At 42.2% G+C, this 18,593-nt stretch overlaps 1 protein-coding gene across 1 annotated transcript in view; it reads left to right on the top strand.

The window, feature by feature from the left end:
- LOC131690643 (protein phosphatase 1 regulatory subunit 16A) overlaps positions 1-18,593 on the top strand; it is a 449,834-nt gene that overhangs the window by 1,595 nt on the left and 429,646 nt on the right. The gene's annotated exons all lie outside the window — the stretch shown is intronic.

Here is an 18,593-nt window from a genome sequence, read left to right as displayed (position 1 = left end):
AACGGAGGATGCACTGCTCCAGCACAGAAAGGTACCAGAAACGGTTGTTACTAGGTGAGACAGAAAGGTTGTAATCCCTTCACCCCCGCAGGTCCATTCCATCTGGATCCCATCTCAACCATGCGATGATCGAAGTTCCGTTGCCTTGTTCACGATCGATTGAATGGGGCTAGGTATGTAAGGGGTTACTGGCGAAGCGCGCTCGTCGAAGTGGTTCTTAGCAGTGTGCAAATTGAATTCTGCAAAACGTAGATCAACACTTTGGAATGGCGTCGGCTCTCTCGATGGTGGCCTTTGTTACAGTTAGTATGCGAAAGTGATTACAAAGATGTGCGGATTGAGTTGTGCAATTCAGCGCATATTGCACTGTCGGACGTGAATGAGTCGTAATATGGCAAGAAGCAGGGATTATTGCAACTGGTTAACCTATTCAACTATGTTGATTCAATGGGTAACCTTGATGTGCTCATCGAATATTCCTTCTGAATCAAAATGACATTTGATGGAATCGAAGGGTCAGCGCAATGGGGAATCGACCCTTCTTTATTATAACAGAGTTGCTGAAAAGAAAGGAGTGTCGATTTGTGGGAATCGAAAACTGGAGGCCACAGGGATTGCAAAATCAAAAGCCCCGGTAATTCGGATGCGGTCAACCGGAAGCTGCATATCGTAGCTGTAGAGTATACTAATTGAACTTCAAAAAGAAAAATATAAACAGTTTCTTTATGGAAAAACGATCACAAAAGCTCTGGTTTCCTGGTTACTTACCCTCATCAATCAGTTTTAAGGCCGTGATGCCCTTCTCGGTATTAGGAAGTCATCTCCAGTTCACTCTGTCCATGGCTGTTCATCGCAGGGCATGAAAACTACTCAACTTGGTCGATCTACATTGCTTCGTGAACCATTTTCACCGGGTTCTTCGCGACTCTAACGTCAGGTCACACCGCAGCCGCGTGATCTTTGGTGGCTCTCCAAACAGCTGCTGCTATTCATGGTTTATACGCCGCCTCAACGTTGCGTCTTCCATCTGAATGCCCCCGTAAATAGTTCGGAACATCTTCCGTTCGAAAACGCGAAGGCCATCGAGGACAACCAGTTTAATGGGCGTGTTGTAGTGTTTTGTTCGACTGATAGCGACCCGGAGTTGAGATCCAATAAAATGGAGAATAAACACGAAACTCATACATACGGAGCAGACGCGCTGAATCCGTTCGCCAGACGAGGCCGTAGCTGATGTTATGCAGCAAGAGCAGGAGGAGTAGAAGCGGAAGCAACAACAGCCAGAGCACAGCGGGTTGAGTAAAACTCCACCGAAACTAAAAGTAGTGGTAGCGAAATACTTTGGTGGAGGAGCTCTACAAGTTTGTGGACGCGAGAAACAATGGCCATAAGGACATGAAGGGAATGATTCTCGGAATCCGAAATGCGCTACTGTCAGCCGCGAAGGAGTATGACACCTCGGTAACGCTGAGGACTGTTTCCGTGAATCCAAAGCGGATATAGCCAGGAGTCGAAAGACCAGGCGGGTCCAAAAGGCAGACGCGCGAAAACGCTCTTACCGCCGAGAAAAAGGGCGCCACAACCGGGAGAAGGTTGGAATACCATTGTAGGTCGGAAGGAGAAACACGGGAGACCGCAAAAGATGAAGGAAAAGAGAATAGTGGAGTAGAAGAGGAAATGAAAACCTCCGAATCATCAGAGGGCACCAAAGCAAGTAGCCGTACTCGTCAAAGCTAATTATACGACGACGAATGCAGCGCTCCTCAAGAAGGTCGGAGAGAATCTGGAGCTGAGTGATTTGGGGGACAACCAGACGTACCCAAAAAGGTGAGATGCTCTTCGAGTTGAAGGAAGATCTCACGATTAACAGCTCCACTTTACCAAATCACTGACTAGTGGGGCAGAAGTCAAAGCTTTGATCCCGGAGACGGTGATTGTGTGCAAGGACATGGATGAGATCACGACAGAAAACAAGCTGAGAGGTGGACCAAAGCAGCAGTGTGACCTGGGCGATGTGCACATGACGATCCGGTTAAAAAATGGGTACGGAGGACCTCAGACAGCTATGATTCGTTCACCGGTAACCGCGGTCGATAAGGCGCTGGAGGTAGGCAAAGTTATGGTTGGATGATCGAGATACCCATTGAGAGCCGCCTAACGAGTCAATAAACAAGCGGAGAAATGCTACAAGTGTTTGGGATGTGGACATTTGGCAGGGGTTTACAAAGTCCCGGATAGATCTAGGATGCTTCGAAATGCGGGAAGACGTTTTGCACTCCAGAGGACGGAAACGATCATCAGACGGGTGTCATCGAATTTCTTGCCTACAAGAGGGCGATAACGGTAAATAGGTGACGGATAGATCGGGAGCGGCTGCGATACAAGTTATGGGTAGATTCCCCATTCAAGAAGTGGTAGAACGCTAATACAAAGGCTTTGTGATCGCCAAAATCAACGGCGTCTTCGCTGGAGCAGTTAACAGAGCAGTTGATCGCTCGACGGCCGGTAGTCCTTGGTGGCGCTTTCAACGCCTGGGCTGTGGAGTGGAGCAGTAGAGTGACCAGCACAAGAGGGTATATCCTGCAGGAAGCTCTAGTGCAGTTAGACGATTGGGCAATGAAGGTTCCGTTGGCACATTTCGGAGAGACGGAAGGAAGTTTATCATCGATGTCACATTCTGTAGTACTTCATTGGCGGCGAACGTGAATTGGAGAGTATGCGAGAAGTTTAGGCATAGCGGCCACCAGGCGACTCGCTACCGGATTGGTCAACAGAATCCTGTTGCAGCACGGAGAAGGATGACTGGCGAGCGAAAGTGAAATATGAAAGTTTCCCACAAAGACCTCTTCGTTGAGGCATTTTGGCCGGACGGCAAGACCGGGAACCTGAATGCGGCTGATTTAACAAGAAAGGGTGCGACGACTCATCATTGAGGACTTTAACGCTCAGGTAGGCCAGGAGCAGGAATTCAGACCGACGATTGGAAAGTTCAGCGCTCACCAGCTAACGAACGAGAACGGCCTTCGATACAATGATTTCGCCGCCTCCAAGAACATAGCCATTCGTAGCACCTTCTTCCAGCACAGCCTCCCTTATCGTTACACCTGGAGATCACCACTACAGACGAAATCGCAAATCGACTACGTCCTGATCGATGGACGGCACTTCTCCGACATTATCGCCGTCAGGACCTATTGTGGCGCTAACATCGACTCTGACCACTACCTGGTGATGGTTAAATTGCGCCCAAAACTATCCGTCATTAATCATGTACGGTACCAACGGCCGCCTCGATACGATCTGGAGCGACTGAAGCAACCAGATGTCGCCACTGCATACGCGCAGCACCTCGAGGCAGCGTTGCCGGACGAGGGAGAGCTCGACGTTGCCCCTCTAGAGGACTGCTGGAGAACAGTAAAAGCAGCCATCAACAACGTAGCTGAGGACATTGTCGGGTATGAGGAACGGAGACGATGGAATGATTGGTTCGACGAGGAATGCAGAGCGGTTTTGGAGGAGAAGAATGCAGCGCGAGCGGTCATGCTGCAGCATGGGACCCGAAAGAATGTGGAACGATACAAACAGAAGCGGAGGCAGCATACACGCCTCTTAAAAAAACGCCGCCTTGAAGAAGCGGAGTGCGAGGAAATGGTACTACTATGGTACAAGATACACGGAAGTTCTACCAGAAGCTCAACACATCCCGCAAAGGCTTCGTGCCGCAAGCCAATATGTAGGGATAAGGACGGGAGCCTGCTGACGGACAACCGTGAGGTGATCGAAAGGTGGAAGCAGCACTTCGACGAGCATCGGAACGGCGAGGAGAATGTAGGTACAGATGACCAAGGCAACGGAGGATTTGACTACGTCAGTGTTGTTGAGGACGGGAATGAACCAACTCCCACGTTGAGGGAAGTTAAGGATGCCATCCAACAGTTCAAGAACAATAAAGCAGCTGGCAAAGATGGTATCGCAGCAGAACTCATCAAGTTGGGCCCGGAAAAGTTGGCCACTTGTCTGCACCGGTTAGCAGTCAGGATCTGGGAAACCGAACAGCTACCGGAGGAGTGGAAAGAAGGGGTGATCTGCCCCATTCACAAGAAAGGCGCCCATTTGGAGTGTGAGAACTTCCGAGCGATCACCATTTTGAATGCCGCCTACAAAGTGCTATCCCAGATCATCTTCCGTCGTCTATCACCTAAAGTAAATGAGTTCGTGGGAAGTTATCAAGCCGGTTTCATCGATGGCCGGTGGACAACGGACCAGATCTTCACCGTACGGCAAATCCTCCAGAAATGCCGTGAATACCAGGTCCCAACGCATCACCTGTTCATCGACTTCAAGGCGCAATACGACAGTAACGACCGCGTACAGCTATGGATAATCATGGACGAAAACAGCTTTCCCGGGAAGCTGACTCGACTGATCAAAGCAACGATGGACGATTCGGATGAAATTTCCAGTCCATTCGAATCTCTACGGGAACTGAGACAAGGTGATGGACTCTGGTGGTTACTATTCAACATCACTCTGGAAGTTGTGATGCGACGAGCCGGGCTCAACAGCCGGGACACGATCTTCACGAAATCCGGCCAATTTGTATGCTCTGCGGACGACATGGACATTATCTCCCGAACATTTGGAACGGTGGCAGACCTGTACACCCGCCTGAATCGCGAAGCTGCGAAGGTCGGACTGGTGGTAAATGCGTCCAAAACAAAGTATATGCTGGTAGGCGGAACCGAATACGTCAGGATCCGGCTAGGAAACAGCGTTACGATCGACGGGGATACCATCGAGGTAGTGGAGGATTTTGTCTACCTAGGATCCTTATTAACGGCTGACGATAACGTGAGACGTGAAATCTGAAGACGCATCATCAGTGCACCATGTACAAAACGCTTATAAGACCGGTGGTTCTCTACGGGCACAAGACTTGGACCATGCTCGAGGAGGACCTGCAAGCGCTAGGAGTTTTCAAGCGACGGGTGCTAAGGATGATCTTCGGCGGTGTGCAGGAGAACGGTGTGTGGCGGCTTTATCCTTCGACGAGCTCGCTGCCCTCTGGCGAACCCAGTATCCAAAAGGTGGCCAAAGCTGGAAGGTTACCGTGGGCAGGGCATGTTGCAAGAATGCCGGACAACAATCCTGCAAAAATGGTGTTCGCTAATGATCCGGTTGGTACAAGAAGGCGAGAAGCACAGAGAGCACGATGGGCGGACCAGGTGGAACTTGATTTGGCGAGTGTTGAGCGTAACCGGCGTTGGAGAGCTGCAGCTACGAATCGAGTATTGTGAAGGCAAATTGTTGATTCAGTGTTATCATGAAATTGATGTTGAACTAAATAAATGAATGGGTGCGACGACTAGTGACACCACAATGCCGCGAGAACTGTAACAACGCATTAGACGGCGTCCAGCTTACTGCTGGAACAAAACGCTCAGTACGCTACGCGCTACATGTCTCGAAGCCAGAAGGCGAACTCAGAGAACAGTATCGGAACCAGTGAGAGAGGAGCGCAAGGCAGCGTTTCGGGAAGCTAGGACCACTTAAGAACGGTAGACCAAGCTTAATGAGTCAGATTACAACAAGGAGCTGCACCGAGAAGTGGCGGAAATGAAAGGGTCCGTCGACGCCAGCCGAAATGTGCATGGGTAAGCTGAAAATAAACGTTGAGGGTCTCTTCCCGAAGCAAGAACCAACTACCTGTCCACCGACAACCGTACGGTGAAGACGACGGAGCAAACACGGATGATCAGAAAGTGGCTAACGATGAGCTTGTAGAAGAAAGCTTCCTGTCATGATGGAATGCCAAACGTGGTGCTGAAAGCTGTGATCCTGGCATACCCGGAATTGTTCGGGATAGCGCTGCAGAAGCATCTAGCGGAAGGCAACTTCCCCGAAATGTGGAAGGTACAGAAGCCACTGGGCGATCCGCCCTCGTATAAGTTTGCTGGATACATTCGGAAAACTCCTGGAAAGAATCATCCTTAGGAGGCTGACGAAATGCACGGAGGGTGAGTCAAAGGAGTATTGGACAGTGCTCGAGAGTGCTGAGCAGGCATCTAAACAGAAGCGAAGAGAAGATCGATGTTGCGCTGGGGTCACGATAGATGTGAAGAATGCATTTAATAACGCCAGCCGCAGCGCTGCACAGAATGACTATCTATGCCGGATCCTAAAGAGCTACTTCCATAGCAGAGTGCTCCTGTACGAGACGAACGAAGGGTATAAGTCAATGCGAGTGACAGTGGGTGTTCCACAGGGCTCCTCGATTCTTGATCCAAATCTTTGGAATGTACGATGGGGTCTTGACACTTCGGCTGCATAGGAAAGTGAAAATCGCGGGTTTCGCGGATAACTTGTCACTAACGGTCATGGGTGAGACACTGTCTCATCCATGACCGTTTGTGAAGTTAGCTTTGTTAGCGATGAGTTTCGATATAAAGTTGCCACAGGTCGAGCCTCAATCCCTCGTATTGAACTCCAGGCAGCGGTTATCGCAGTGCGTTTGGCTCAGAACATCCACCTTTGAAATTACCCGTCGTTTCTTTTGGACCGATGAACGCGATGTCATGTGCTGGCTTCACTCCGATCATTGTCGATATTCACAGTTCATCGCCTTCCGTGTTGGAGAAATTTGTAGAACCACCGATATCACAGAGCGGAGATGGCTACCTGGGAAATTAAACGTAGCCGATGAAGCCACGAAATGACAGTGGTTGACCTCGATGGAAATGGTCACTGGTTCAATTTCTTTGGGGAACATATTCTGGATGACCAGAGTCATCAAACAACGCTGATGCAGCAAATGGGGAAATTCGACCGAGCTTGTTACTCTATTCTGAAAATCTACTACGCGATATGCTACAGCCAGAAAAATTCCTGCTGAAGACGTCTGGTACGACAAACAGGTTTCATTCGACGGAAAAAATCAGCTAATTTAGTTATAGATTTTATGCTGTTCACGCGCAAAGATGTTTAAAACATTTTTTTCCTGAATGGACAAAAAGTATCTTGTGGTTCTCACCGTCGATCTCGACTTCATGACCGGGGACGTAAACACGATAGACCTTCGAGAAGAGCTCAGAACCAAGCAATATCATCTGCCTACTTTGAGCTTGCTATCGAAAATATTTGACCGGATGTGTAATATGTTTTGCTAGTTCCTTTGAAATCTTTTCTGAATTCATTGACTTAATTTTGTTTTTGGGTCAGAAAAAAAAACAAACTGATCCCTCCCCAAAGTTTGACGGTATTGCCAACATCCTCAAGCATATTGCGTGCATCGGTGCTACGGAATCACTGACAGACAATTGCTTTAAGATGGTTTTTGCATTACGCCTCGATAGTGGTGCATCGAGGAGACCGAGAGAGCTTATGCGTTTTTTTTATTTTCTATGTTTCTTCATACTCTGCACCAGCGCATACAAACGCTCAACCACTGGTCTATGCGCTGTGACGTGGCCAACTGGCGGGTCGACGTGGACTGACTTGCTGTGTGCCGTGATTGCAAATATTGTTCCAAATTTGCTGGCGGTATTCGTGGACGGGGCTCACAGTGGGAGTCATTGTGTGCCCATTTTTCGGTCGAATTCGTCATCGTGCAAACGCTTATTAAGTTAATTTAATAAATGCATAAATAGAAACCTATTAGTTGTCGTATTGTAATAATATTAGTTTTTCGTACCAGTGTACAATTGTAATGTCCTAGCCATATGCCTATTTGTGTATGTGTTCGTCTGAGTATTTGTGACAGTTGGGTCAGATAGTGGATGCAGAACTGGCGTATATGATAGAATAGTGGCTAATACTTCCGGTGTTCAATTTGTGCATTTGGTTCTATTCATTCGGGAAAGTCGGATTGGATAAATAAGGGTACAATGAATTTACCGACGCACGTGAGTCATCCATTCCCGGCCAGCATAGTATGATGAAAGTCTAACGGCATGCAATTGGCGTTAATGGTAAATATACAACATTTGCTGCATTTAGACGAGTTTGATTGCATGTTATATGTGTTTTTCTATTCTACTTCATTAGTCTGTACTTTTGCACATATATTAGTTTGCTTTTCCATTACTAATGTGTCCAAAAATAATTCTAGTCAAACTCTTTCCATCTTTTTTCTTTATTCTGCATGTTATGGTTCCTTTTATTAGTATATCTACTATACGCTATCTATACTCATATAGGTACAAACGCTCGTTGCCTTCGCGATAGCACAAACCTGGGCACAAACGCAACCATGCAATGGCAATAATCCACACATACTTACGCCCGCGATATCGCCTACATGAAAAAAACCGGTAGTTAAGTAAACGTAGCATCTTTAAACTTCCAAACGCGATCTCAAACATAAACCCACCACTCGCGCTATCATGAAACGGTCGCGTCCGGAAGTCTTACCTCGGTCCTAGCAGTCTGGACTAATGTCTTCAGTTGAACCAATCAAAAAAATGACGCTCATATTCACTAAACAACACGTTCCATGGTGACATGACCTGGAACTCTAGTGATATGGGAAACGGACTCTCCGCCACCATCTGTACCATGCACTAAAAGTTAAGCATCAGATTCACGGTTCGCGTGCGAGCAAACAAGAATACACGCTACATCATTATAAAATCGAAATTATACACGCGAAGTCACATACACGTTAATATACAAATGCTTGAGCCCTTCGCGAACATCTACGGCACACACACCCGCGATCTCGTAGACATGATAACATCCCGGTGATAAAGTGAATGTATCAGCTCCTATAAATTTTCAGACGCGGTCTCAAGCGTGACCCTAAAAACTCCCGCACTTGCACAATCATGAATCGCTCACTTCCGGATGTTTCTATCCTTGATATCAGCAGACTAGGGCACAGTGGCATGACTTAGAACAAAAGGTGGACTAAAGTCCAAACTTTTCCGTATCGGTTCATATAGGACGTTTTTATGTAATTTTGGTACGCTGAATTCGTTTTCGACATTAAAACATTTCAAAAATGAACATTTACTATTCATTAGGGTGTCTCAATTTTTTTTTCTAAATCGTTCTTAAAATTTGTGTATATTAATTTTCGTGTGCTAAATCGTTTTTGATAACATTTGCAAAAAAAAAATTCATTATACATTAGGGTGGCTCAAAAAAAATTATTTTGCTGTGAAGGTTCAAAATTTTTTTGGACATTTTCGTGCGCTGAATTCCTATGTTGGTTATAGAAATTAGAAATTAATTTTACTACTTATTAGAGTGGCTCAAAAGTAAATATTTTGTCTTTTATAAAAATTTCTTTCAATTGTAATTTTGAAATTTATTTTCCGTATTGAAACGAATTGATTCTCATTATGTGGCTTTAGAAATGACTATATTATTTTTAAGGATCAAATAAGATGTGATTGACTAATTTTGGAAAGTTTAATTCATTAGTGGGTTACTTGGCATGAAAACTACATTTTTTTTCATTTTCAAAACAAACATTTTGAGCGTCTTAGTGGAATATTGATTTACATTCACTAATCAACAAGATGGTTAACGATTTTGTTTTCGCAGGTGTGTTTTAAGTTGCTTAGATTGCTTATTTCATACCTTAAATTAAAATAAATCCAAAATCCTTTTTTCGCGTATATGGTTCATTTAAAAATGGTCTTATTTTATTAGGATAATATCCCATACCCTGAAACTATATCAGCGCTATGCAAACTCGTAAAAAATAGTCTCACCAAATGACTAGAACTCAACTGTGTTCACTCAATTTGACAGTTATTGCGTAAGTTAGCAAAAATAGTTCATGAAACATTTTATGACACATTTCAGATGAGTGAAAATATTTACTGAAATTTTAAACATTCTTAATTGCTTTACCACTTAAAAACCATACTTCCCATTCGGCTCCTTACTCTTGATCACTAGTAAAACCCTTGTAGATCATGCTCTAAATGCTATTTGAAAGTTGTAAATTAGTGTCATTATTCTAGTCATAAAGTGAATATTCAAATTAAACATAAGTAATAACCATGCGTCTCCATTCACAGTTTTTTTCAAATTTTGACTGCTTATCGCAAGTTTTCGCAAAACTAGCATAGGCTCATTTTAAAGAGAAAATGAAAAACTTTCGAATGAGCATAGTGTGATCGCGGGCATTCACGGGCGTCGTTGTTGTTATCGCTTTAGAAGTTCGAATCCAATAAAAATTCACGACAAACAGTTATCAAACACTAACTAAACCAACTAGTGACTTATTTTTGGCGATTTTACGATGTAATTTTATCACACGGATAATTTTGGTGAAGTAATTCAATTCATAAAATCAACCGTTTCTTTGAAAAACGAGAATAACCGTATGTAGTTCCTATGGTCAAATAATGCAAAAAAACACTTGAGTTATGCCTTTCAAAAAGCTGTCAAAAATTCATTTTGCATTCAAATCACCTAAAATCTCGCGAAAATGTCTCTGATGGCTCAGCTGATGCGAGAAAAATACTAGTGAGAATATCGCATAACCTTCATATATGGACTTAAGTCCGGGCTCGTCCCACTGTGTAGGGCCATGCCTTCAATTGGACCAAATTCAAAAATTTTAAGAATCAACGATTTATGATTCAAAAGTTTTGAAAAGTTAATGTTTTGAAAATTGAGGAACTCAAAGATTTAAAAAGTTAAAAATTTAACGCTTTAAAAATTCAAGAATCTAGAAATTAGAAAAAAAAAAAACATTTTCAAAAATTTTCAAAATGAATAAATAAATTTCTAGTTTGCGTTGTCATATAAATACGAATTCTTTCTTTCAATCAACTCTTAAGGATTTCAACTAGCACGAAAAATTACAACGGTTACAAAATCCAGTTTTGTACACGCGAAGTCACATGAACGCGAGCACACGTGACAAACACGTTAACATACAAACGCTTAAGGCCTTCGCGATTAACAACGTACACCTACGTTCGCGATCGCACAAACTCAATAACACCCCGGTAATAAGGAGAACGTTTTAGCACTTTTAGAAGTTTCAAACAGTGTCTCAAACGCAGAGCTTAGAAAACGAATCAGCTGAAAAAGAACGAACACTCTTCATTCGTTCTTCGCTTCACGAACATACACCCTATTGAACCATTCACCACTGAGCTGCGGAGTTGACGGCTTTGGTTCACCACCACTGATGCTGGTGAATCATTGCTGTTCTTTAGTGTAGGTATATGAGCATAGCGTAATAGTACCCGTTGCTCATTCTCTCTCCCATTCGGAGAGATATCAACTGCTATGCATCATTCGTTCTCCATAGCAAGCTGTACATAGGCACCCAGATTCTCTTTGCTTGTTGGGTGCGAATGTAGGTACGAAAAATGATGCCGCCCCGCTGCCCCGGAGAACAGCGCTCATAACGAGAATGTGTTTGTTGTCTTTTATTAGTTTTATTCGAGATAGGTACATGTTCTGTGCGCTTTTCATATGCAATATTTTTTAGTTTTGTCTTCAACCTATTGAATCTGTCGAATTGTGAAAATACAAATATGGTTAAGGGAACATGGGGAGACTTTACCAAGCACGAAATTCAACAATTATTAATAACGTGTTCCATGTGGTACTTAATTTTTTTTATATTTTATATTTGTTTCGATCCCATCAGCTAATTTTTTTCAATCAATCGTTCAAGGACACCACAGCACAGTGGTTTTTTTTTGCCAAAAACACGCGATTAATTATTTACACAAAAACGGTCAAGTTTAGATCAATAATGTCTTCTGAAAGTTTTATCAGTATTTCAAGACCTTTCTTCTGGTTTAGTACATTGAGTGATTAATCCTCCTAAAAGTGAGATATTTTTCTCATTTTTTAAAATGTATAGATAATGAGATCATATGTTCTGCAATGTTGTAGAGCTACTTTTTGCGAACAACTTTGCTTAAGAGTCCAAAATTGTATATTCAATACTTGTGAAGTTATAGTGCCTTGTTTGTGGATGGCCCCTTAAAATCATTTTTTTAATATAACTTTTTTGGTATCGTACCTATGAATTTAGAATGTTCTACAAAGTTATTTGTGTCAATGTCATCCGCAACTCTTTAGAAGAACGTTTTGTTCTAGCTCTTCTATCTTCGAAGTTATTTAGCAATTTTTGAAAAAAATAGTGCTATTTCCAATAGCAATAACTTTTGAACGGGCAAAAACGGGCAACCAGCTATAGTTATAAACCTTAGTACAACAAATGAACTACAAAATCCAATGTATTCCATTCGTCTACTGTTGTCTCCGGTGCTGTTATGGACGGTTTAGGAAGTGCTTTCCGCTGCTTAGTATGCATTTTTCATTAAGTGGAATTGTTCATCTGTTCCTCGCTGGATTCTCTTTTTACGTATGCGTGTGCAGGAAAGAAATTAAGAGAGAGAGAGAAAGAGAGAGAGAACAAGAGAGAGAAAGAAAGAGAGAGAAAGAAAGAGAGAGAAAGAAAGAGAGAGAGGGTGAGAGAGAGAGAAAAAGAAAGATTGTAGAGGACCGCTAAGCGTATAACTTCTGCGAAATCGCGCAAAAATCGCCTTCAAGAAAATTCTGTGTACTTGAGTTATGAGCACCCAAAGTCTTAAGAGTCTAAAAACATTAGTTACTGTGCGATTATGCTTGATCCACAGTCTTTTGAAATAAATACAAGACTTCTTGACTATTTGCATTATTCCAGCGGCAAAATCGGGCATATTATGTCCGTCAACGTTATAATATTGAAAGACTTGTTGAACTACTGAACCAATTTTCATACTTTCTCTCGCGGAAACCCAAAGGGAAAACAAGTGACGTTTATCAAGGGTACCTAAATAGTATAATGAGTGTACTTTTCAATAAACAAGAATACTAAGTATATAAAGAAATTATGTTTCAATCAATTACCTTACATTCCAACTGTACACATTTTGATGAAAATCCCTTTAAATTAGTATCGCTTAAAACGTTTCGTATCATTGAATGTACGAAAAAACGTGTACAGACACTCTCCCGCACACGTGACCGCGTCGAAGTTCGGGAATCTTCTAGTTTTGAGCATTACCCTTAGTAACAGTCAAGGATTGCTACATCTCGGAGCTGTGTAACACTGATTTTCTTAAAGGCGATTTCGTAGAAGTTATGCGCTTAGCGGTCCTCTCCAATCTCTCTCTTTTTCTCTCTCTCTCTTTCTTTCTCTCTCTTTCTCTTTCTCTCTCTTAATTTCTTTCCTGCACACGCATACGTAAAAAGAGAATCCAGCGAGGAACAGATGAACAATTCCACTTAATGAAAAATGCATACTAAGCAGCGGAAAGCACTTCCTAAACCGTCCATAACAGCACCGGAGACAATAGTAGACAAATGGAATGCATTGGATTTTGTAGTTCATTTGTTGCACTAATGTTTATAACTATAGCTGGTTGCCCGTTTTTGCCCGTTCAAAAGTTATTGCTATTGGAAATAGCACTATTTTTTTCAAAAATTGCTAAATAACTTCGAAGATAGAAGAGCTAGAACAAAACGTTCTTCTAAAGAGTTGCGGATGACATTGACGCAAATAACTTTGTAGAACATTCTAAATTCATAGGTACGATACCAAAAAAGTTATATTAAAAAAATGATTTTAAGGGGCCATCCACAAACAAGGCACTATAACTTCACAAGTATTGAATATACAATTTTGGACTCTTAAGCAAAGTTGTTCGCAAAAAGTAGCTCTACAACATTGCAGAACATATGATCTCATTATCTATACATTTTAAAAAAATGAGAAAAATATCTCACTTTTAGGGAGATTAATCACTCAATGTACTAAACCAGAAGAAAGGTCTTGAAATACTGATAAAACTTTCAGAAGACATTATTGATCTAAACTTGACCGTTTTTGTGTAAATAATTAATCGCGTGTTTTTGGCAAAAAAAACCACTGTGCACAGATAGATACACTAATGATTTTTATGGCTGATTTTGTGACACGTGAACCTGCAATGTAATCAGTACAGTTAATCCAAAAAAGCAATGCATTAAAAAAAATCAAAGCTCATGAAATACAATCGTTTTATATTTTTAACTAGTACTAAGAACCTCAACAATATGGGAAGAAAAGATAACAGCATGTTATATGCCATTGTTTTTTGTTCTGATATTTTAAAATTCTCTTGGTCAAGCTCCCCAAGCTTTGGTCAAGGCTCCCGCGGTGGGTAGACTTGACCAGAAAAAACGATCATAGAAAATTTTTTGTAACTTTTGAAAAAGTAAATTATCAATTCTGAAAAAATCATTAATGCGCAGAATACTTTTGCATATTACATTTCAACGAGTTTTGGAAGACATTCAATTATTAAACCAAAAACAATTTGTCTTATGGAATACAATATATTTTCAAATATTCATAAGCCAGTCGTTGTTCAAGTTCAACTCAGGGTTTTTTTTTAGTATTACACAGAACTAGAAAAATCGTAAAAATTTACGTGTTCTGCTCCTGACATATACGAGCATCAAAAATGTTTTAGATTTAATTTTAATTTCACATGACTATGAATTTCGTAAATCATGTTTGATTTAAATGTCAATGAATACAATTTGTTAAATTGTGTCAAGTTTTTATTAACCAGACGCTGAAAACCGCTAATATGGCCAGAAGAATTTTATATTCAGATTCAGCATTACACAATGAATCTGAATGGTTCAACAGCTTGTATGTTCTTGAACCAATTTCACTAAATAATCAACCAAGCAAAGAGGAACCACTATTCAAGAGAGAAGAGAATACTGATATCCTCTCTCTCAATGATACTCACAACTGTTCATCATTATAATGATACGTGCTTATGCAAGCGTGTGTGGATATATTCGTTCCTGTTTCTGTTTCCTCGTGTTGTTGCTTCGGTATCCATAGCGGCAATTTATTCGGTAGGGTGAAGGCAAGCGTTTTACTGAACTGTATTGTGGTTCGTTCGGATTGAATTTGAATGAATGGTGAAAGCTCTGCTCAAACGCGAACCTACAAACGTCCGTTTTTCGCGCGCTCATGAATCGGTTACGTCCGAAATCCATTACTCTCTGTCCTAATAACTTAGGTCCATACATTCAGTAGGAACAATAAAAAATAAAGCTCATATCCACTAGACAACACGTTCCATGGCGACATCACCGGGAACTCTAGTGATATGGAAGATCTCACTCTCTTTTGGCATCTTAGCCCGTACACCAAAAATAAAGTATTAGATTCACGGTCCGCGCGCGATTATCCAAGAACACAGGCGAATATGCGAAAGGCACACGGGTTCAAAATAGAATTTATACCCGCGAAGTTACATATACGTTAGCATACGCGACATACAAACGCACACGCGGTCGAACACGTTAACGTACAAATGCTCGAGTCCTTCGCGATGATACACGCGATCGCAAAGCCCCTACGCACGCACATTCCTGAACCTTACAATGAATATCATATTCAAAATCACGGCCCACTACAGCTGGCCTAAAGCAGTGTTTTAGTGGGCGCCATTCGCCTGTCTCGTCTGCAAATTGTAGTATGTGATTCTGACGGGGAGCCCTTCCAGTAGGACAACTCTCGAAAAAAGAAAGTTTCAAGCAAACTTTGCGAATATATTATAATTACAAACCAAGTTATTTCGTTTACCTACAAAAGGAAACTAGTTGTACTAAAATCGGACCAATTTTGAAGTGAGCATAGGAATTGTGGTACCGGAAATGAAAATCAAAAAATGCCGACAGAAACCACTTTTAAAAATCTTGTTCTTATCCAATGAACATAAAATTTTTAATATGTATCATTCAATACATGAGAAGTTAATTTTGAGATTTTGTCCAGCCTCCGACCACTGTGCATCCCTCTCGAAAGATTGATGTTTTATAGACCTGTTGGTCTTTGGTGTTTATATTTGCTCTTTCCGGTTGTCCAATGCACCCCCCGAAAAACTTTCATTCATTCCGCTGGTACGACTTCAGCACTGGTTTGTTGGCATGTGTCTTCTCAAACTGCAAGTCTTCGCCTATCGCTCCTAGCCCTATATAGGTAGGAATGCACACGTGCAAAAATACATTCCCTTTAGTGCGCCCATCGTTCTCATCCCATACCTACCTACCAACAGCCAACTATGCTGCCACTGATCGCTCTGGCGCGTTACTGCAATAATGGTCCTAGCAGGCTGTCTCGCTATAGCGGCGCGCAAAGTATGTGTAATTTGTGTACTATACAGAGGAATGCAAGTAGGTAGGTCTTCTGTTCCATACCAATCCAGCTCAAAGCAGCACTACCTGTTTCCCTTCTTACACGCTCGGTGCATTCTTACACTTCTCACGGATGGCTGCCTAATGGTGGACGACCTAATGAAGAGCGAGAGAGAAATAGAGAGAACAAAAAAACCGGCCACCGATGTCTACGGTCCACTGCACAGGCTCGTAATAGTAGAGTTTGTAGCGCCGAGGGCGAAGACTCGAGGGGGACCTACATAGAGATAGGTCAGAGTCAAATGATCTGATCAGCCGGAAGATTTGCCATTATAGAAAAGTTTCTATTTTTTTGCAGAGCTGCGAACCCTCCCATTCATGTTGTTTGCGATGGGTTGATTTCTCGTTGGTTCATTTGTGTTGTCATCATCGACAGGGAGGCGATACTTAAGCAAAGTCGCAAATAGTAGTTTGTGCAGATGTCTTTTATGGACGATTTTGTGTCTGACGTTAATCTTTTCCTTATATTCGATGATAAAAATATCGTTCAAAAAATTGTTTCTTTGGCGATACAGAGAGTTGTTGGCTTTTTGTGTTTCGAATTCGTCTCGTCAGTAACTAGCTCCAAGTGAGTGTATAGTTACGCGATGTATCTAAGCTAGTACCCCAAATTAGCACTAGTCAGACACACAAAAAATCCAAACAGTTCACACGACATATGTGAACACCTAAAGCAGCTGACTTGTATCGAGTGATGTCCCGGGAAGCAAGTAGGTTTGCTGACGAAAAAGCGAAAACGAATACTCGTCTTTTGATTGAAGAACCAAACGCCTGGCATTATACAACATTAATTCCCCCAAAGTATTAAACCAATTTGCACATTATTATTGTGCTAATTTTGGTACTAGTTTAGACACATCGTCTAGCTATACATCCAGTTGGTGGTAGTTACTGAAGAGATGAATTCGAAACACTAAAATCAAACTTCAGATTGACGCTAGCTCCAAAAAAACGGAGACACACTTTGTGTTCCTGAGCAAACCCCTAGCCAACTGTGATGTCTCGCAAGAAAGAAGCTTATTTTAAGCTGATGAGAACTAAGTTAGTGCCGGATTCTGATGAGACGAAGTCGAAACGCCAATTCTATAACTAGTTTAGTTATAGGTTTTGTGCTCTTCACGCACAATCTTTGTTTAAACAATTTTCTCCTCAATGGAGAAAACATAATTTTTACCAAAATTGTTCTCCACTAAGGAGAACTATAGCATAGTGCTTCCAGTTACATTTTTAAGAACCATTCCGTTTTCAGCCAGAGCAAACATGGGGCAACTTTCTCACACCAACTATGCGTCTTGTCTTTCGTGAGTACCATTACCCTTTTTCCATATTTGCTTTATGCTTGATTTAGCCCCGTACCCGTGTTTCCCGCACATCCGCTTCTAGATGTAGCTACTAACGATGCACTTATTTCGCTTTCCTAACCGAGCGGTGGCGGTCGCAATTCGCAAAGTGAGAAAAGCAAAACATCACGCCGATTCGGAATTGAGAACAGCGCGGGTTCTCTCTTACTCTCCGTCTCTAACTTAATCTCGCAGTAACATCAGACAGGAGGCTGCGAAAGAGCACGAACGTAACCGGTAGGGTGAACGTTCTATATTTCGACCAAGACGTTCTATTTTTTAGGTGATTAGATAATTCCACCCAAACTTTTTAGTCCAACTGTGTACGAGTGAATGCCACCACTGCCGAAACACTATAGTAGAGGTAGACGCTGCGGATTTTCGGCAGTGGCGGCATCACCTCGCACACAGGTTAACCGTGTAGAACTTGCACCCGTTTCTTTGCGTGTGCTCCCCCCCCCCTCCGTCGTGTGAAACCCGAAACCCTGAATGTACACAAACAATTGCACCGTCCGGATGATATAGTCATGATGTTGTTCATTTAATATTCGAGCGACACGTGGCACCTTCATTTGTAAACTCCCCGTATCTGATTGAGTCGCATATGTGCAAGTTTGTTGTGTACATATGCCAACGTTGCCGAAAATCCATAGTGTCTTCCGTTTATTGCATGCGTTGGATAACACTGTCAACATGTTGCTCGTTTGGCAATTGAGCATCGGCTGATACAAAACGAACACGCGGGACCTGGATAAGTAACATTCCCGTAAGCGATGAATCGCTTAGATGCTCCCTTTTTACGGCTCTGCACGAAATAGGCTTGCACATTTTGCATTTACCTCGTCGTTATCGAAAGGTTTTCTGAAAACCCTTTTTTGCTTTATTTATAGTAGTATTACATTTTGCGAAATTGAATAGAAAACGCGTGCCCATGCTTCTAATCAGATAATGCAAAAATATTGCTATTTAGTGTAGTAGAACGAAGCAGAAATTTTGAAACGGGCCCCCAGTATTGAAACTACTTCA

The sequence above is a fragment of the Topomyia yanbarensis genome, chromosome 3, assembly GCF_030247195.1.
Source record: "Topomyia yanbarensis strain Yona2022 chromosome 3, ASM3024719v1, whole genome shotgun sequence".
Taxonomy (NCBI): domain Eukaryota; kingdom Metazoa; phylum Arthropoda; class Insecta; order Diptera; family Culicidae; genus Topomyia; species Topomyia yanbarensis.
This window is presented reverse-complemented; position numbering and strand designations above follow the sequence as displayed.